The sequence below is a fragment of the Carcharodon carcharias genome, chromosome 7 (genome assembly GCF_017639515.1).
Source record: "Carcharodon carcharias isolate sCarCar2 chromosome 7, sCarCar2.pri, whole genome shotgun sequence".
In the NCBI taxonomy this organism is placed as follows: Eukaryota; Metazoa; Chordata; class Chondrichthyes; order Lamniformes; family Lamnidae; genus Carcharodon; species Carcharodon carcharias.
The window spans coordinates 19,704,488-19,727,082 of NC_054473.1; the positions used below are offsets into that span (position 1 = coordinate 19,704,488).

The window sequence follows — 22,595 nt, forward strand, 5'->3', positions numbered from 1 at the left end:
CAGGATGCTCACCCGACGTCATCACGCATCATTTTACGCTTGGCCGTGTCAGGCGTGTGCCTGCCTGCCGAGCTCAATATTCTGCCCAATGATATAGTGGCTCCAAATTACCCTGCAGTTATATAGGTCCTTTCACAAAGTCCTAAAACACCTTTACAGTCAATGAAGCACTTTGAAGTGTTGTCAAGGTAGGAAATGTGGCAGCCAATTTGAGCGTAGCAAGCTCTCTCATACAACAATCTTTGACCAGATAATCTGTTGAATGACACAAAAGCAAAATACTGCAGATGCTAGAAATCTGAACCTTAAATTGAAAATGCAGGAGATGCTCAGCAGGTGGATAGAGAGACAAAGTTAACGTTTTAATACAGAACTTGAGTATTGCTGGAAAAAGAGCCATGTCTAAGTCTTTCGACTTGCACTCATCAGGACACATCGCAAGAATAACAATGTGAGGGGAAAACTACAATTTATACTGAAGAGAGTGCTGATTGGTTGGCAATTGGACTCTGATTGATAGAGGCATTGCTTGTAATGCAATGAATCCATAAAGTGCTTAACCAACAGCATTAGAACAGATTGAGAGATACATGTTGACTAGGACACTGGGAAAAATTCCTCTGCCCTTCTTTGAAATAGTGTCATGGGAGTAGAGAAAAATGATCCAAAGCACTTCAGAGGTATAATCCAAAAAAAATGTTCCAAGAAGAGTAGGTCGATCAGAAAATATTAGGCTTGGTAAGTTGATCCATTCTATTCTTGGGTAACTGTTTATTCTTCTCTCATCTGAGATTAAAATGCTGAATAGTTTTCAGGCCAGGGTGTTGATAGTTTCTGGTGGGCATTTAGAAGAGGTAACTTAAAAGAATAGAGACAATAATTTACATAAAGGGAAAATATATCTTTCAATTATATTTTAAAAAGATACAAAGATTTTTTTTTGATAAGGGGCTTTGAGAGTTCACCCTTTCTGATATGTCACATAAATGCATGGCAGATAGCCAGCCTGTGTCACGCCTCCATCCCTCCTTCCACCAACTGTCAGCAGACAACCCGAGGTAGGACCGTGAATGTTGACAACAATACTCATGGCAATAACAAGCCAAAGGTTTAAAGAATAATCCGGCACTTATTAATGGTTCTTCAAACAAGAAAGTTATTGCTCAGTATTTTAGCCAGTCTCATTGCTACTGTGAAGGTGAGGGAACATTGGAAGATGAGCACCTATTATCAATATCGTTGCATAATTCCTAACTAAGTATTATACATTCAAAGGCACGTTGTCTTCATATTAAGGTGGAAAAGGCAGGGAAATGGGATTACAGTGAAGTGCTCAAATTGAGAACTTTGCACAGGGAGAGTGGGATTAATCACAACCTTGTATACCATAATTCTTATGTTCCATCCCATAGTCACTTTTGCCCAAAAGGCAGAGCTTCTGGCATAAATATGGAGTTGCGGACCCCACAGAGACTTCTGTGCCCACCTCCTCTCACTTGCAGTGGAGATAATGTCACTTCACTTTATTTCCTCCTTCCCCAATCCATGCCATCCCAAAAATTTGTTGTGGGTTGCTGGGATGGAAGAAGAAAAAGAATGTGGTTAGATTTTGTTTGGCTCGGGAAGAAAGGAGAGGGAGGGTAAGATAACCCCTGATGTGAGAGAGACAGAAATAGAGGGTGGAGTTTCCCTTTTATACGACTATGTGCGGTGGTGGGTGGTTTTGGCAGCTCCCACTCCGCTGCTCGGAATGGGCAGAATGCTTGGCAACTGATTAATTATGCCCAGGCAAGTATCGAGTTGAATGACCTGGTGGGTCGGGAGCTGATTTGTACGCTCCGTCATCAGCTGGCGGGTTCGAAGGTCCAGGCACCATATTTAAGAGCCTGTCGAACACACACATCCCACTCTCTACAGTCCACCCGTCTCCAGGAGACTGTTATAGATGTCTTCCACACACAAGAAAAAGGCAGCACTCCGGTTCAGCCATGGCACCCTCCAAGCCTTGATCAGACGAGTGCAGATGCATAGAGATGTTCTCTATCCAAGGGATCGTTCCAGGAAGCACACCAGCCTCTCCTCTCGGGCCTGGAAAGTCATCGTCAAGGAGGTCAACGCGGCTTCCAGCTGTGCCTGGAACAAGATCCAGTGCAGGAAGAGGATGAATGATCTCATCTGCTCCACCAGGGTAAGTCATCCTTCAACTCCCTCTAATATCAAACTCTCATCATAGCATCATGCACTCAAATGGCTACTCTCTTCAGGGATCTCACACAGCCATTAGCAGGGGACACATATCAACACTGATAGACTAAAGGAATCTTTTACATCACCACTGTTCCCATCTGTCATGCTGTACACTCTCCATCCTCAGACCTGTTGGGGAGGGCTCACCACACACACAGGCCAGAATTTTGCGTTCCGAGATCTGGTGCGCACCCAACCCGAACAGGCAAAAGATGACGTAAGGCGAGCGTCCCGAGGTCATCGCGCACTCGTGTGATATTTCGCTCGGCGGGTGCCGCAAATGTTGGAAGCGCGCCCGCCAACAATTAAGCGGGCAATTAAGTCTATTAACGGCCCAACTGAAAGCGATTTTTCGTGGCCCATCCAACCTTATGGTTGGTGGACAGGCCAGTCGGTTAGGCGGGCTTTACATTTTTGATGACACCTCATCCAAGGTTTGGGTTGGGGGGGGGGGATGAAATCTCCGTAAGGATTTAAAATAAAAAGAAATATCTGGTGGTGGTGGGGGGGAACCTGTTTTTTTTAATGAGGTATGCTTTCAGGTACTTGATTGTGCTGCATGGACATGTTTTGCATCACTTTTGTGCTTTATTTTATTATTTGGAGGTCTGCTGCTCTCTGAAGGCTCAGAGGAAGTGCTCACCAGCACCCACGGAGACGTTGATGCCCGCCCTCATCCTGCCCCCAAAAGGAGTGCTGAGCCTTTCTCCGGGCACATTTCACGCTGGCTGGCCGTTAATTCAGGCCACGGGGGGGGCAAGAATCTTTGCTAACCAATGCTCCGTCCCTTCTCATCACGTGCTTTTCTTGTGTCTTCATCCAGGCCAAGCTTGTCTACAGCAGGCAGGAAAGTTCCCAAACCTGGAGGGGGCGGGGGTGGTTGGGTGTGGGCACAGCTGATATCATTGACCTCACAGAGGTCCTGGAGGCTGCAGGCCAGATCGTTGGGGAGGACAGTGACGAAGGGGAGAGCGCATTGTCTCAGCAACCCAGTATGAATCACTCCTTCGTGAGTTCATCACATCCCGACAATCTCAGTGAGTGACATTCAGTCTTATATCCCTCATGCTCATCTACTAAAACTCCATTCTCTAACTTATAGGCACCTGCAGATCGAGGCCCACAAGGGTCACCACCAGAATTCCCAGACCTCAGACCACATCCAAGGAGGAAGAGGATGAAGAAACTTCACAGAGCTCACCTGCGCCCTCCAGCAGTGGGGCACATCTCTCGGTGAGGCTCGGCCTCACTTTCTGAAGAAGGTTTCACTGACACCTCCCTGCAGCATTTAGAGGCAGGGACAGGCCAGGTCTCTGGCACTCAGGGGGCTGCTGGAGAACAGCTGCCAGCTCAGTCCGAGTCAGTTGATGAGCCTCTGGAAACGGCTTTCCCAGCTCATGGTGGATAGTCAGCAAGAGGCGGGGAAACATCATCCAGCGGTATTTGAAGCCCTCGAAGAGGACCACCGCCGAAGTCACCAAAGGCAAGAGGACAAACAACTTGGCGTGCTGCCTCCAACCTGCTGCGGATTCAGGCAGCTCCTAGAAGGAGTGGAAGACCTAGAGAAATCAAAACATTTTGATCACAGCTTGTTGCAAGGGTGAAGACAATAATTGTCACTAATTGAATGTCTATAAATATATTCACTTCCACTGCATATTGTCTACTGTTTTCTTTCAGCACCCTTCTAAAGGCTTTGCGATGCCCACCAACCACACTCCCTACCCCACCACCCCAACCCCCGCCAAGCAGTTCTTCTGCACGCAGCTGACCCCAGGACTGAACCTGCAGGAAGAAAGGTCTGCGGCAGTGCCTTTCAGAGCCTCTTGCAAGCACTCTCCTGCATGTGCAGAGCCTCCATCCATCAAACTCATTTCACTAGCATATTCAATAATACCTGCTGTGATTGTACTGACCCAACTCTCCTGCAGCATCTGTGCCCATCCGACATGAGGCGCCACTCACTTCCGATTTGAGAACGATAGTAGTGGTCACTTTTTTGGGTATCCCCACAATTTCCCCTCCCCCAGTCCCCCATGTCCTTTCCCCCATCACCATTGATAGCACCGGCCCCCTCCCCCCCCCACCACCATCCTCCACCTCCCTGGCTTCACCTTTGACCTCCCCACTGTCACCCTCCAGCCCGAACCCTTCTCCTTCCGGGATGTCCAGGTGAACATGCATGCTCCCTTCCTTCCAGAGCATCCCATCCCTGTTCACACTGACCTCCACGACTTCTCACCGCCCCCCCCCCCCCCAACCACCAATCCCCAACCTGGCCTCCTTCACTGCCCATTAGTACCTTCCATTCCTCAGCTTGAGGCTTTCATCCCCCATGCCAAAGACGATGGAAGAATGCCCGAGCCCATGCCAAAGTCCCTGTAAGATGGTACAAAGCTTCAGAGAGGTCCCTGAAGGTTGGTCTGAAGCCTCAGCGAGGTCCATGAAAGTCCAAAGCCACAGTGAAGTCGAAGTTGCAGCGTGGAGATCTCCCACCTTCGTGGAGGAGCCATGTGGATGAAGTTCCACCTACCATGTGATGCATGTCTTCCTCCAGGGTCCGATAGCTGCCAGCCTCCATAATCATCCTCTCGTCGGATGCCTGCGAGCTGAGCAAGGCCCTAATGGTAAGTCCCAACTTGTGCACGCCACTCATTTTCAAACGGATTTGAGGCCGATGTCATGCTGGTGCAACGCAAGAATGGAAGGCATGAGGAGATGCCGGGGGGGGCAGCTGTCATGAGATGTTAATGAATGCCAATGGTGTTCATGCCACTAGTCAGTGGGATAACCAACGTGCCATTAAACTGCCATCGGGAGGAATTGCAAACTATTTTTATGCCAGCGGGTTTCCGATTTTTTTGGCTCCTGCTAGATTCTCTGCTCCTGCCCATCACAAAACCTGCCACGAGAGGGATGAGAAAATTCTGCCAGAGTATTTATCCTATTCCCACAGGTGGCACCTGTTCTTGTTCCAGAGGAGAATCCCTGTTGTCAGAAAGGTAAATGTGTTTATATATTTTACATTTTTTTAAGCTGCTTTGCTCGTCAGTAAGAGGAGTGAAAAATCTCAATTCTCTTTGCTCCCTCCCTTTGACCTGAACTACCCACCCAGTCCAAGCCCTGGCCCCACTTTCTCTCCCACTTGCTCCTACCCTGCCAATGCCAACCTGCCCCCAGCGCTGTCCTCTCTTGCCATGGCCCTGTCTTGTTAACCAACCCAGTTCATCCAGCCTTCCAACTTGCTATGTACCACAACATCCTGCGTTTATATAGTGCCTTTAACGTAGTGCAACATCCTGAAGTACTTCACAGGAGGGCTCTTATACAAAATTTGACACTCAGCCGCATGAGGAAATATCGGGACAGGGGATAGAAGTAGGTTTTAAGCAGCATCCTAATGGAGGAGAGAGAGAGATAGAGATACGAAGAGATTTAGGGAGGAATTGCCAGAGCTTGGCACCAGGTAACCGAAGGCACAGCTGTGGTGAAATTCCCTGGCCTTTTAAAAAGGTAGGGATAAAAACTGAGTAAGTAAATAAAATAATTGAGCAATGCTCAAAGGAAATTGGAGACCGATAATATAAAGACAAGACCGAGGAAAGGAGAAATAGAAAAAGGGATGAAGATTGCGAAATAGGAGTTGGGCATAAAGAAATACAGAAAAATCTGAATAAAAATCACCTTTGGAGTGGTTCAGAATTGGCAATGGCCAAAAACGATGGCTTCAGTCTTGTTGATACTAAGTTGAAAAAAGATCTTGCTTATCCAGGCCTTAGTAAGCAGCCAGAAAATGCTGTAGTGGCTATAGAGTTATAGGTATTGGTAAAGAGTGGCAGCTCAGTTTCAAAGCAAACAAATGAAAGCTGACCCAGAAGAAGGGCAAGGCAAGGGAAAGAGCGCAGTGTTTAGATGAGGAATAGAAGGAATCCAGGGTACACATGTAGAATGGAAGGGGTAGCCTTTCCACGAGCTGTGCTGGTTTCATTGGGACAAATTGCAGTAGGGCCAAGCAAGGGCAGTGACATAAAATTGGCACTCTTGGCCATGTTCCAGCATGAAGTTTCCTGGAGACTGAACTGTATTAATAAAGGACACAATGGGTGAATCACATATTACTGGAATAACTGTGTACATTTCCATTTTGTTATAAACCTTTCAAAAGACAATAAATATATAATTTAAAAAAAACACTTTAGTCATCACTGTCAATATTGTCAGAGAGTACACCGTGTGCTCTCAGGGTCGTTTCTCCGAGGAAACATTGAAACACTGACGAAAGTGTAGACAAACACAAGCGGTATCTTTTTGATCTGGAAAATGAGGTAACTAAGGTTATAAAGTCCTAGTAAAACATATACATTCCAGTATAAGGTGAACAAAAATGGTTCATACAAAGAGGTGCCTATAGAACAGACAAGATATACATAAATTATTTTCAATGCTAGGTTAAATTGAAGGCAAGAAGTCATAATCTCAAGATAAATATTAGATCCATAAAGGAAGAGATTATAGAATACTTTTTGCAAACTGAATTATCAGAATGTGGCTTACTTTGCACTGTGGTGATCAGTGTTAAGTCCTGGGGGCTATCATTGACCCGAAACTGAAATGGGCCGGCCATTTAAATATGCTGGCAACAAGAGCAGGTCAGAGACTGGAAATTCTGAGGATCTCACCTCCTGACTCCCCAATGCCAGTCCAGAGTGTGATGGAATATTGCCCAATTGCCTGAATGAGTGCAGCTCCTACAATGCTCAAGAAGCTCGACACCATGCAGGACAAAGCAATCTGCTTGATTAGCACCCCTTCCACCACCTTAAATATTCACTCCCTCCAGCACAAATGCACAGTGTTCTATATACAAATTCTACATACAAGATGCACTGCAACAACTCACCAAGGCTCCTTCAACAACACCTTCCAAACCCAAAACCTCTACCACCTAGAAGGACAAGGGCAGCAGATGCATGGGAACACCACCAGCTGCAAGTCCCCCTCCGAACCACACACCATCCTGACCTGGAACAATATCGCTGTTCCTTTTGAGTCAAAATCCTGGCATTCCCTCCCTAACCAGATGGACTGCAGTTCACTACCACCTTTTCAAGGGCAATTAAATGTGGGCAATAAGTGCTGGCCTGGCCAGCAATGCCTGCAACCCATGAAAGAATGTAAAAAAAAACTTGCAGCATCCAAAAAGATACCGCATAATTATTTAAGAATATAAAGGAAGCATTGGGAGTGAGCTGATAATCAGGACTGCTATACCTTGTCTCATTTGTATTATAACAAATCTCCACAACATCACATATTGCATTGTATGGTGTGGCAACACCACAGCAACCATTCAAGGACCAAGGGATTGATTAAGAAGGGGAAAATAGTGTACGAAAGTCAGCTTGCGGGGAACATAAAAACTGACTGTAAAAGTTTCTATAGGTATGTGAAGAGAAAGAGGTTGGTGAAGACAAATGTAGGTCCCTTACAGTCAGAAATAGGGGAATTTATAACGGGGAACAAAGAAATGTCTGACCAACTAAATGCATACTTTGGTTCTGTCTTCACAAAGGAGGACACAAATAACATACCAGAAATGTTGGGGAACACAGGGTTTAGTGAGAGGGAGGAACTGAAAGAAATCAGTGTTCGTAGGGAAATAATGTTGGAGAAATTGATGGGATTGAAGGCCGATAAATCCCCGGGGTCTGATAATCTACATCCCAGAGTATTTAAGGAAGCAGCCCTAGAAATAGTGGATGCATTGGTGATCATCTTCCAAGATTCTATAGACCCTGGAACAGCCCCTATGGATAGGAGGGTAGCTAATGTAACCCCACTATTTAAAAAGGGAGGTAGAGAGAAAACAGGGAATTATTGACCAGTCAGCCTGATGTCGGTAGTGGAGAAAATTCTAGAGACCATTATAAAAGATTTAATAGCTGAGCACTTGGAAAACAGTGGCAGAATCGGACAGAGTCAGCATGGATTTACAAAAGGGAAATCATGCTTGACAAATCTACAGGAATTTTTCAAGAATGTAACTAGTACAGTTGATGGGGGGGGGGGTGCAGTGGATGTGATTTATTTGGACTTTAAGAAGGCTTTCAACAAAGTCCCACATAAGAGATTGGCGTGTAAAATTAAAGCGCATGGGATTGGAGATAGTGTATTGAGATGGATAGAAAACTGGTTGGCAGACAGGAAACAAAGAGTAGGAATAAAGGGGTCTTTTTCTGAATGGCAGGCAGTGACTAGTGAGGTACCGCAGGAATCGGTGCTGGGACCCAGCTGTTCACAATATATATTAATGATTTAGATGAGGGAATTAAATGTAATATCTACAAATTTGCAAATGACACAAAGCTGGGTGGGAGGGTGAGCTGTGAGGAGGATGCAAAGATGCTTCAGTGTGATTTGGACAAGCTGAGTGTGTGGGCAAATGCATGGCAGATGCAGTATAATATGGATAAATGTGACGTCATCCACTTTGGTAGAAAACACAGAAAGGCAGATTATTACCTGAATGGCTATAAATTGAGAGAGGGAAATGTGCAACGAGACCTGGGTGTCCTTGTACACCAGTCGCTGAAGGTAAGCGTGCAGGTGCAGCAGGCGGTAAAGAAGGCAAATGGTGTGTTGGCCTTCATAGTGAGAGGATTCGAGTACAGGAGCAGGGATGTCTTGCTGCAATTATACAGGGTCTTGGTGAGACCACACTTGGAATATTGTGTGCACTTTTGGTCTCCTTATCTGAGGAAGGATGTTCTTGCTACAGAGGGAGTGCAGCAAAGGTTTACCAGATTGATTCCTGGGATGGCGGGACTGACATATGAGGAGAGATTGAGTCGATTAGGATTATATCTGCTGGAGTTCAGAAGAATGAGGGGGGATCTCATAGAATCCTATAAAATTCTAACAGGGCTGGACAGGGTGGATGCAGGAAGGATGTTCCCGATGTTGGGGGAGTCCAGAACCAGGGGCCACAGTCTGAGGATACAGGGTAGACCATTTAGGACTGAGATGAGGAGAAATTTCTTCACCCAGACAGTGGTGAGCCTGTGGAATTCGCAGCCACAGAAAGTAGTTGAGGCCAAAACATTGTATGTTTTCAAGAAGGAATTAGACATAGCTGTTGGGGTGAAAGGGATCAAAGGAAATGGGGAGAAAGCAGGAGCAGGCTATTGAGTTGGATGATCAGCCATGATCATAATGAATGGCTGAGCAGGCTCGAAGGGCCAAATGGCCTACTCCTGCTCCTAGTTTCTACATCTATGTTCTATATCAGGCAAATTGCATTTGTGTTTAAAACAACATATTAAAGAATTAGTTTTTTAAAATACAATTTTGACTGCTAATATTTCCCCCACATCTCCCCTATTCCTCTGTAACACACACAATGAAGTGAGACCTAGAAACCTAGCAAGGAGATTTCTTCTGTTCTCTATCTGTATCAACAATTTAATTACAAATGGAGCACAAAGAAAATCTTTCCTTCATATCAATGGGTTTTGTATCAGTTCAAATTTCATGGCAATTTGTGGCTTGGCAATCTGCCGGTACACCTGCAGGGATAAAAGAAATAAGTTCTAACTACACAAAACGGGAGAACTCTAGCCGCTAATTACTACCTTTTAACCTCTTCTTTGTCATCAGCAAAATTATGAAAAGGAGCTTTTGACAGTGCCATGAAGTAACACTACTTAATCTTCTCGCTGGAATTTAGTTAATGTTCCTCCAGAAACATCCAGCTCCAGATCTCTTCACAGCCTTGATCCAGACATGGGCACAAGAGCACAACACCAGAAGTGAGCTGAAAATTGCTGCCCTCAAAGCCAAGGCAGCATTCAGCCAACTATGGTACTAAGGATCGTTGGCAAACCTGTGGTAAAAAGTGGGTGAGGGCAAAACCTTCATAGCTAAAGCCATGTGTTGTATATGCATGTTTGAGGGTGATAGAATAATTAATACTGAGGAAGAATGCAACAGAATACAAGAAGACATTAATAAACTTGTTAAATGGTGTACAATTGTCAAATTAATTTCAGTTTAGTTAAGTGTGAGGTGATGAATTTTGGTAGAAAGAATATTGCTGAAAAGGGAGACAGGTTGCTGATGCTTTTCGTCTTACACTCATCAGGACAAGTGCAAGCATACCGAATTTCAAACAATCACAACAATTTATCCTACAGAGGAAAAGGGCGCTGATTCGTTGACAAGTCAACTTTGATTAGCTGAGGTGTTGTCATGGAGAAAGCAACAGGGAACTATAGGCTCCCCAAGCTCCCGGGTACTTCATAAAAGGTGCAAAGCTTGAACATATCCCTTTTGTTTGCAGAGAACAGGTCCTTGCATATGGCTTGAGTCGATGAGTGCAAGATGAAAAGCTTCAGCAACATATCTCTCTTTTCAGCAATATTCAAATTCTATAGGAAAAGTATAAAACCACATACGTTGGAGCATTAGAGTATAAACAGAGTAGAAGAGGAAAGTCATTTAGGGGTACAAATCACTAAAAGTAATAATGCAGATTAATAAGGTAAACCATGAAATGGGTTTCATTTCTGTAGGAGCAGAATTGAAAAACAGTTTATGTTAAACTTGCATAGAATATGGGTAGGGATGGGGGCATGATGCTGTGAACAATTATGGACTCCATATGATACGAAGGATATAAAGGCACTGAAGGTGCAAAAGAGATTCACAAGGATAATATCCAAGCAAAAAGTGTATATAATCATGAAAGTCTGGTGCACTTTTCTGAGACTGAGAGGTGACCTGATGGAGGCCTTTAAGGTTAAAGAAGAATTGATAGGAGAAAGTCTTTCCACTTATGCTCTGTCCAAAACTAGAGGACATAAATATAAGGTAGTCACTAATTATTCCAACAGAGGAACCTCCTTACCCAAAGAGTAATACGACTGTGGAATGTGTTACCACAAGGGGTAGTTGAGGTAAATAGCATACATTTAAAGGGAAGCTTGATAAACAATTGTCGATGAAAGAAATGGAAGGATATGCTGACAGGGTTAGATAAAGATGGATGGCAAAAAGCTTATAAATGCTGGTAAAGACCAGTTAGGCTAAAAGGTCTTTTTTAATGCTGTGGATTCCACATAAAGAAAGGTGGTCATAGTTGTTGGAAATCAATCATCAGAGCCCCAGGATATCACTGTAGGAATTCCTTATAAAAGTAACCAGGCCCCAACTATCTTTGTCACCTTTATCAGCGATTTTAGTGTTCAGCTCTACATATTCTTCCAGCTTCACTTACTCTTCCAGTTTACAGTTTGACCTGGACAATATCCTGGCTCAGGCTGACAAGTGTTAGGTAACATTTCTGATAAGTAAATGCTAATTAATAGTCACCTTCACTCAAAGCTTCTCCACAAGGCAGGAGAATGATGGGATACCCACCATTTGCAAGGATGTGGGCACAGCCACAAAAGCACATAAGAAAGCCAACATCGTTCAGGACGTAGCAGTTCTCTTGCTCCCTAGGCTCAAAATGTACCCCTTCCACCAGCTCAGGATACATTGCTACAACTCACCAAGCTTACTTCAACAGCACCACTCAGCTCCACAATTTCCTGCACAAGGAAGGAGAAGGACAGTAATATTATGACAAGACTATCATGTCATAGGTCACACAGCTTACTAACTGAGACAGATATCATCATTGCTTCGCTATCACTGGATTTCCCCATTGTGGGCAAACCATCATCACAAATACTGTAGTGGTCTAAGGAGAAGGTCCACCACCATCTCATCTGGGCAACAAGGGATGGATAATGAAAATTGAGGTTTTACCAGCCCACATGCTGAGAGCAACTATTTTAAAGAACAGGTCCATAACATTTTAGCATTATTCAACCCAAGTTCCTTGTGAGTGTGGCTGTGTTGGAAATGCTAAATTGCTCCTATAATAGAAAAAAAAAACAAGAGGAATCCAAATGTAAACTTATTTTAATTAGCTTTCACAACTTCAAAAATATTAATCATGTGACAGAGCTTTTTCCAACTTACATTCTGCTCATGAATGGCAACAAGCAAACAACAAATTTCAGGATGAAAGTGGTTTCCAATTTTTTTTCTGAATGCACCTGTATTAAACTTGCTTATATTTGATAATCATTCTGGAAAATGGAATCTGGCAAGCATTTTGCTTTTGCTTCGAATTTATCAGTTCACCAAATTCCATGGATTTTAATGCAAAAATAACAATGCATGCCAAGCATAGAATTTTGTGACAAATTATTTGTTCCTTCCGCAGGTATTAAAGTTTTCTTGGTTTTACCCAAAGGGCAGTCAATATCATTTAATTTCCTCTATTTTTTAAACTAAACTTTATATGGTTACAGCACCAAAAACCAAACAATCTTTAATTTTCTCAAAAAAACCCTCCCTCCCAGTTTCATGTGCTGTGTTATTCCTTACACCCTACAAAGCTGCAAGAATTAATTTCCATACTTTGCAAAGGCAACGTGTTAATTGAATGATTCATAAAATATTAATGAGTTGGGACTGTGTACATCAGTTGCTAGGCAACAAGATGCATTATGAGCTTCAATTTCCAGACAGGTATCTGATTTTTCACTATAAGCATATACATGAAACTCATGTTTGGGTTATGAAGGGAAGCAGAATGGGTGTGTATGGAGTAGTGGACATAAGGAAAATGAATTGCTAAGGGAGATTTTAGAGCAAACTCATTGTGTGGTTTGGTCCCGAAGAGCATTACTTCCAACTCATGTAATATTTATACAGGAAACTCAACTAATGTTGAATATCAACATTTCCTGGTCTCTGAATTTTTTAAAAACATTCTGCTTTTCTATTTTTCCTACCAAAGGGAATAGCTTCACATTTCATCATCTTCCACTTTCTTGCCTACTCACTTAACCTGTCTAAATTCTTTTGCAGCCTCTCTGCATCCTCCTCACAACTTACTTTGTATTGTCAACAAACCTGGATACACTACATTTGATCCCCTAATCTAAGCCATTGATATAGATTGTAAATAAGTAAGGTCTAAGCAGTAATCCTTGTGGAAAACCCATTAGCTGCAGAAAGTGACTTGTCTTTTCCTTCTCTGTTTTCTGTCCAGAAACCAATCCTCAGTCTATGCTGGTATGTTACCCTCTAATCCCATGAGCCCTTATCTTATGCAATATCCTTTTGGCACCTTGTCAAATGCTTTTTGAAAATCAAATACACTACATCTGCTGTTTCCACCTTATCCACCCTCATAGTTACATTCTCAAAAAAACCCTTAACAGGTTGTCGAACAGATTTCTCTTTCATAAATTCATGTTGGCTCTGCCTAATCATATTGAGAAAGGACCTCATAATGGCCTCATGAGTAAAGTCAGAAAATGTAGAGTCAGAGGAAATGGATAGAAAGCTAGCTCCAAAACAGAAAATAGGAGTTAAGGTATTACTCAGACTGGCAGAAAGTAGGTAGTGGTGTTCTACAAAGATCAGTGCTGGGATCACTGTTGTTCACCTTTTACATAATCAATATGGACTCGAGAATCAGAAATACAATTTCAAAATTTGCAGAAGATACAAAATTTGTGCAAAACAGAGGAAGACTATGACAAAATATAAGATGTTAATAAACTTGCAGGTTGGGCATGTAATTAGCAAATAAACTTCAATAGAGATGCGTGTGAGATGGTATATTTTGGTAGGAAGATTAAGAAGGTGACATGGTCCTTGGAAAATCAGGCCTGAATTTTCTTGTTCCTGTGGAAATGGGACTGGGGGATTGAGGGCTGGAAAAACAGAAGAAAGCCATAACAGGATGGCTCCCCGGTGCGCTCCTGCCTCTGGAGGACTTTCCAATGGGCAGTCTGAGAACTAGGTTGGCTGCCAGCTCCATAGAGGCCGACAGCCAATTAGGCGCCATTCTGCGATGGTACCAGTATTTTACCACTGTCAGAATGGTCCCTGCCGAGTTCAGTGGCCACCATTTCAGTCAAGGTGACCTCCTGGTAACAGGCCTGGTAGGCATTGGAGCCAGAGGCCCAATGCCCCAGTGATGGGGCTGCACGATTGAAAGGTTGCAACTGCGTGTGTCACTACTCCTGTTGAGGGGTTTCCCCTCCACCCCAATGACTCTAACGGCTTCAGGCCTTATTATTTGATGCTTTCAATGCAGGCAAGCAAGGGCGTGTCTACGATGAGGCGCCCTTACACTCACCTGCCTGCCCAAGCAGCGCCTACCACCTCAGCAGAGCCTACCTCTTCTGGGGGCTGGGTGATGTGGCCTGCCAGCCACCTAACTGGGGCTTCATCTTTGAGAACTCACCAACCATCTTTAATAGGAAAGCGAACACAAAGGCGGGTAATTGGGAGGCTGCCTCCCAGAAGGTTGTGCCAGTTGGCATGCTGATGACATGGGCGGGCATGGGAGCCCCATATGGGCCTGATGTTGGAGCCCTGCACCCAATGGAAAATTTATCCCTAAATGTCTACCTTAGGGGGAAGAGCAGAGGGATCTGGGAGTACTGATATATGAATCACTAAAAGTAGTGATGCAGGTTAATAGGGCCATAGAAATAAAAGCACTAGCCTTTATTTCAGTATTAATACAACTGAAAGACAGAGAATTTATTTTAAATTTGTATGGAATCTTGATCAGACGAATGTGGAGTACTGTGAACAGCTCTGATCTCCATATTATAAAAAGGAAACAGGGACACTGGAGAAGGTGCAAAAAATATTCACTCAAGTAATATCAGAACTGAGAGGTTATACCTATCAGGAAAGATTGAACAAGCTGGGGTTCTTTTCTGTAGAAAAGAGTAGACAGAGGGCTGGCCTTTTAGAGCAGTTTTGAATTGTGAAAGGGTTTGATAGGGAAATGTAGAGAAAATGTTGCCATTTACAGGGAGACCAGAACTAGGGGCCAGAGGAATGAGATTGTTTCTCATAAGTCCTATTCAGAAATTTACCCAGAGAATGGTTAGGAAGTGGAACTCACCACCACAAGGAGTAGTGAGGCAACTGGCACAGATGTATTTAAAAGCATGATAAACACATAGGGGAGAAAGAATTAGAAGAATCTGTTGCTCTGATGCAGACGGCAGGAGGCTTGTGTGGAGTATAAACACTGTCATGGACCTCTTGGGCTGAGTGGCCCGTTTCTGTGCTGTAAATACTATGTGCTAGGATGTAAATCTTTCTTTAATTACCTTCTGTCCCAATGACGCTGCAAATCCCATCCTGTTTTATCTGGATGATTAATGCTCAGGATAAAATTAGCCTGTACAGTTGATCACTCCAGGAAATAAATAACCACATCTTAACCAAAACCTTTCAAGGATTTTTGTTTATATTCCTAGTTGTTTGAAGAACTTTCTAGAATTTAATGACCTACAGCCTCTGGAGCTAAACACCCACAGTCATTGCTAGGTAGGAATGGCACTCCCTATTGATATAGTTGGTGAAATTATGGCAGATGGTGGTGTAGTGGGAGAGGCCCATAAGGGCACAGGTTCAAGTCCCATCATGGCAGCTGGTGAGATTTAAATTCAATTAATTAATAATTTTAGTTGTATAAAAATCTGGCATTGAAAGCTAGCCTCAATAATGTTGACAGTGGGCAGGATATTTCAGATGGCAGGGTTCTGAGGAAGATTAGTTAGCTGAGGAATGGGACTTCTGCCCATTGCTCAGGAAGAAGTCCACAGCAGCAGCAATTCCCAGATTCTGGAGCCCAGGAACAGCTAAGTTTGAGGAAATCTGAAATCAAAACACAAAATGCTGGATATACTCAATAGGTCTAGCAGCATCTGTGGAGAAACAACAGGGTTAATTATTCAGGCCGATGAACTTTCATCGCAACTGGAAATGTAATATGTTTTCAGCAAGTGAAAGGAGGGAGGGTGGAAAAAGAACAAAAGGGTGATAGGGTGGAAGATGGGAGACATTAAATAACAAATTAAAATTAAATGACAAAGGATGTGCTTAGTAGGTGTCTGTGGGTAGGCTATCAACTAATATTCATTATAAACCTATAGCTGCTTCTGCTGTACTTCCTCACACCTTGCTTCCTGTAAGAATTCCATTCCATTCACCAAGTTTCTTCAACTCCATCACATCTGTTCTGATGATGCAACCTTCCACGTCAGCGCTTCTGATGCGTATTCTTTTCTCCTCAACCAAGGAATACCCCCATCATGGTTGACAGAGCCCTCAACCATCTCCGACCCATTTCCCACACTTCTTCTCTCACCTCTTCTCCTCCCTCACAGAACCATGATAGAATTCCCTTTGTCTTCACTTTTCTTCCCGCCAGCCTCTATTTAAAGCATCATGCTTCACCATTTCCACCATCCCCAGCATGACGCTACCACCAAACACATTTTTTCCTTCCCTCCCCTGTCAGCGTCCCAAAGGGACCATTCCCTCCACAATATCCTGGCCAGCTCCTCAGTTACCCCCAACAGCCCTCCCCTTTCCACAGCTCCTTTCCATGCAAATGCAGGAGATGCAACACCTACCCTATTACCTCCTCCCTCCTCACCATCCAAGACCCCAAACACTCCTTCCAGGTGAAACAGCAATTTACATATACTTTCAATTTAGTATACTGTATTCGCTACTCACAATATGGTCTCCTCTCCACTGGAGAGAGCAAATCCATATTGGGTGACTGCTTTGCAGAACACCTCCGTTAAGTCCACAAGCATGACGCTGAGCTTCTTTTGACCTGTTATTTTAATTCTCCACCTTGCTGTCACACTGACCTCTCTGTCGTGAGCCTACAGCCGTGTTCCAAAGAAGCTTAACGCAACCTTGAGGAACATTACATCACCTTTTGATTAGGCACTTTGTAGCCTTTTGGACTCAACATTGAGTTCAGCAACTTCAGATTGTAATCCACGCCCCCATTTTGTTTCCTTTTCTTAATTTTGTTTTTATTCTGATTTGCCTTCGGACGGCACCTCTTCTAGGCACATCTACTGTTTTTTTACTCGTCACTTAATATCTTCCATCACCTGCCCTATTACAGGCCTCACCTTTTTTTCACCCTCCCCAATTTCACTTGCTTAAAGGTCATTACATTTCTAATTTTATTTCACCCAGTCACTGTAACGTTCTATTCCATTCTTTCTCATGCGTTTACCCAACTTCCTATTAAAAGTATCTGTGCCATTCACCTCAACCATTCCATGTGGTAGCAAGGTCCACATTCTCACCAATCTCAAACCCTCATGTGAGCCATGCAAAATCCACTCCTTCCCAAGCCCCCAACATTTAACGCTTTGTTTCACCTGTCTCAAGAACTAGCCTCAGCCATCAACCCAACATCCCAGTTGCCCAACCTGGCTTTCAATCATGAGCTTTAGCAAAAGTAAGGTATTTAAATTGGTGACAGCAATATCAGAGCATGTGTGAGAGCCAAATGAGGCATTGGCCGGCATGGGGAGACATACAGAAGAGAGGAGGCTGTGGAAAGAAGATACTTATCAAAAATGTGATGGAGGAAAAGTGAGAAACAAACAGAACGGTGCAGACAGTACAGTAAGAAAAATGTCTGACAGCCACGTGGGGAAATGAGAGAGGAACCCAAAGACAGAGGGCAACAGTAGGAGCTAGAGACTGGACAAGAAGCAGAGAAACAGTTAAAATATAAGAGACCCAACTACTGTTGTAGTTTGTCCCTGAGTAACTGAATGGGAGATCATCAAATTATACATGAAGAATACATACTGCTTACTGGCAGTTTACTGATGGTACTTCTGAGTTATGTGTGAGATACCACTCAGACATTAAATTTACATATTTCGCTGGTCAATGTTGTTTATCCTATATTTTCACTGTACATGTAGGTTGAATTTTGATATTTTATTTGCTAAACTTAGCACAGTTTGCATTCCTGAAATTGTGTGATGGGGCATGTGACACATCTACATCCATACACAATGATGGCATAATTTCAACTGTCCTCCTTCATGCCCATTACCAACAAAGCACAGAAGCACTTTTCACATTCATAGCACCATAGCAACACCCATCATCAGTCAATCAAAACCATTCAATATTGCCTGCAATGAAGAACTCAGGTCTCCTGAAAACGTAAAACTCCAGGGTACTGGCAAAGTTCATAATGAAAGACAGCAGAACAAAACGTCCATGCTGGATGTTACCTCAGTCTTTTAATCAACAAATTAACAATCCTCTCACAGACTTCCGAAACAAAATTGACCACACTCCAGAAGACCTGGAGCTGTTTTTCTTCACATACAGATAAGCTCTTCAGCAGCAAGAACTAGACCAATGTATATTTCTTTACAAATCAGAAATCAAATCTATGTTCTCTAAATAATGTCGCACACAATCAATGCAATGAAGTATAACGTACTAGGTTCTTCTCGTCTTCAGCAAAATACAACCGTTCCATTTCAAAATGGTGAAGATTCAAGGATATCATGCATCTTTGTTTTAAAAAGCTCAAAAACAACTTACATTTCCAAAATGCAAAGAATGATTTGCAGAATTTACTAAGCATGGAAACCAAAAATTCAACCTTTATAGAATGCTCCAACTTGGTAACCAGATAAAACAGTACAACATTCCAAACCTCCCATCATTAAACAAGATGACCTGAATGTGAATCTTCAATGCCAGTTGGAAAGACATAGAAATCATTCATATTAACTATCAAGAGCATTCCCATATTCAAAACGGGAAAATTCACCCTTTGAAGTTAAGATGCTCCTGAATGTCTCAGCAAATTAAAGATATCCTTATATTTAAAAATACAATTAAGGAGATTTTCTTCACTATTTCCACTCTACACAGCAACTAATTCAAATCAATGTTGAAGTCAGGCCTATTGTCACAACAACACCCAAAGAATCCTTTTGTGAAAATAAACACCCACAGAACACTTCACTGCCTAATAGCACTGTGGGCTACCTACATCAGTTGGACTGCAGTATTCAAGAAAGTGGTTCACTACCACCTCAAGGGCAATTAGGAATGGATACAAAATTGGCTGAAAAATAGGAAGCAGAGGGTAATGATCAATGGATATTTTTCAGGCTGGAGGGAGGTTTGTAGTGGAGTTCCCCAAGGGTCGGTATTGGGACCCTTGCTTTTCCTGATATATATTAATGATCTAGATCTTGGTGTGGAGGGGACAATTTCAAAGTTTGTGGATGATAGAAAGCTTGGGAGTGTTGTGAACTGCAAGGAAGGGCGGTGTGGAACTTCAAGAGGACATAGACAAGTTGGTGGAGTGGGCTGATAGATGGCAGATGAGGTTCAATGTGTGAGGTTATGCATTTTGCTAGGAAGAACATGGACAGACAATATAAAATAAGGGGTGAAATTTAGAAGGGGGTGCAGGAGCAGAAAGACTTGGGTATATATGCATACAGATCATTTAAGGTGGCAGGACAGTTGGAGAGAGCAGTTGATAAAGCATATAGTATCCTGGGCTTTATTAATAGGGGCATAGAGTACAAGAGCAGGGAGGTAATGCTGAATTTATATAAGGCACTCGTTAGGCATCACCTGGAATATTGTGTACAGTACTAGGCACCACATTATAGGAAGGATGTGAACGCATTGGAGAGAGTGCAGAAGAGGTTTACAGGAATGGTTTCAGGGATGAGAAACTTCAGCTATGATAGATTGGAGAGGCCGGGACTGTTCTCCTTGGAGAGAAGAAGGCTAAGAAGAGATTTGATGGAGATGTCCAAAATCATGAGGTGGGGTTGGGGGGGGGGGGCGGGGGGGGGGGGGGGGGGGGGGGTCGACAGAGTAGATAGGGAGAAGCTGTTCCTGCTCATAAAAGGATCAAGAGCTAGAGGGTACCGACTTAAAGTGCTTTGCAAAAGAAGCAAATATGACACGAGAAAAGAACTTTTTCACGTGAGTAGTTCAGGTCTGGAATGCACTGCCTGGAAGTGTGGTGGAGGCATGTTCAATTGAGGCATTCAAAAGGGCACTAGATGATTATTTGAATAGAAACAGTGGGCAAGGGGAAAAGGCAGGGCAATGGCACAAGGTCATAGTGCTCATTTGGAGAGTCGGTGCAGACATGATGGCCCAAATCGATGCCATTAAAATGTTGTGATTCTGTCAAGGCTGGCCTGCCAGCATGCTCACATCCCATGAATGAACAAAAAAAGAGTTACATATTAATTTTTTGTTGAAAAAATAATTTACAAAATTTACATTCCACTCCTCTTAATGTAAACTTGTTTCATTCAAATCATTCAGTAATTAACATTTTAGCACTAATTCCCATTTTGCTGCGTTTGCAAATGTCTTCATTCAAATTATTGGACCATTTGAAATGATAATATCCACATGACTGAAGTATCATTAGCAGGCTTTATAAAGATGGGTGATATAGTACATGGTGAGACTGGTAGTTTGCTGAAAAACTACCGCAATGAGTAAGTCTGACCTGCCTAATTCATGCATCCGGATTATCAATTTTAAATTCTGAAACAACCAGACTGAACGAAAAGAATAACCCTGCTGTCTGGACTACTTGATGTAACAGATGGAGAACCAATGTAACGAGAATGTCACAATCTTGTTTAATCCCGGTTTTGACTCAGCAGTATTGATACTAAGATTGCTTCCTGAATACAATCAGCCTCCTGGATTATTTGTACCCTTTAACTAGAGGGGAAAAAAATCTCACGCTTGCACTGTTAAAGTTCACACTGTGCCAGATGTTCATCATCCAGATAACACCTCAGTCAGTAGACTCGAATAGAGAGCATTTTTCAGAGCTGTTCTTGGAATTGAGATCATGATTTAAAACACCGAGAAACAAGACTGTTTTTGAAGAAATTGTTGGAAAAAACAAATGGAATTTATCTCAACCATTTTGTCCAGTTTGTGAAACAAATAATGAAAAAGTAAAACCATCATAAGAGGGAGAGCGGACATATATGTAATATATAAAGACTAGTATGTGTAAAAAAACTCATACATGTATAATATATCGATTCTTTATATAAACTCTTAAGCAATATGCATACTACCTATGTAAAACTCGACATATAAATTTGAGATTCGTGTACATTGACGGTTAAATATATAATAAACTCTTCATAGTTGTACATAGTTATAAAAGACTCGATCCATATATAAACACGAGACAATATATCGATGCTTGATGTATACAATATATAAACTCAAACTTAGGACATAAAGTCTCGATCTACATGTAAACTGAGATAATATATAGACCATTGAGATAACATTATATAAACTCTTAAGATATATGCATATTTATATAGATTCCATATATATAAACTCGAGATTGATAATCTGTATCGACTTGATATATAAAATACATAGATTCTTAAGATATATGTTTATATAAAGACTTGATGCATCTAATATGTCTATAAAGTCGTGTATTTATATAGACACATAGTGTCTTGTGCCTGGTAATCAGGTTTATATGGTTAATGAATGATGTTACTGTTCGTGTGTAGATGTGACGCTGGGAGGTGGGGTAAAAGGGGCTGCGAGTGGCTGGAGAGGGCGTTCGGCCTCAGGGAGGCGGATCCAACACTATAACATAGCACGCTGACAGGCATTGGTGGGAAGGACAGACGCATCCGCGATACATTACTCCTCAGACGGTCGCCGGCTTAGGACTGAGACCTTGATCCATCTGTACGCCCGCGTGACATCTGGAGCAGCAGCAGCAGCAGCCACATTCCCTGACTGCCCAGGAACAACACCAGAGACCAGAGTCAGGGAACAGCAACCAGACACACTGAAACCGGGTAAGCAGCACATGTGTGGGAGATGTGCAACAATAAGAGACAGAGAGAAAAAAAAAGAAAAATCCAGCCGGGGCCGGTGCGGGTTTGATTTCTGTTGCTTGAACGGAAAGGCGCGCGTTTGCACGTACACGAGCTGTTTTTGTGAACTTTTACTTCGGTGCCCCTTCAAGTTTCCTTTTTGTTCTTGGTGACCATGTGGAAATGGGGAGAAATGTGCAAATGCCAGGGTCCCAGGCATGAGCCGGACAAATGAACATTGCCACTGAGTTAAAGCCTGAAATCATAGCAGAGCTTTGTTGGGCAGGGTATTGAAATTCTAACCAGGAACTTAACTCCACTGGTCGCTGACTGACCCAGTGCTAGTGATTCTGTGTGTGTGTGAGAGAGAGAGTGTGTGTGTGTGTGATTTTGCACTTTTTTCTGTACCTGTGCCTGTTTCTCTGCTTCACAACCAGTGATATGATGCATTTTCTATCCCTTCTTCCAAATTGTGCAATGAAATTCAGGCATGAAGTTGGAGAACCTGCGACACTTGGTATTCTGAGAGTTGCCTGGAGAAGCTATGCTCAC

General features: G+C 42.9%; 1 protein-coding gene across 2 annotated transcripts in view; it reads left to right on the top strand.

The window, feature by feature from the left end:
* Positions 1-21,936: 21,936 nt before the first annotated feature.
* The window catches only part of LOC121279971 (sodium-coupled neutral amino acid transporter 3-like), a 148,350-nt gene continuing 147,691 nt past the window's right edge, over positions 21,937-22,595 (top strand). For both annotated transcript variants that reach the window (XM_041191592.1, XM_041191594.1), the window contains exon 1: positions 21,937-22,025. The gene's annotated coding sequence lies outside the window, so the exon portion shown is untranslated. The remainder of the gene's footprint in view (positions 22,026-22,595) is intronic.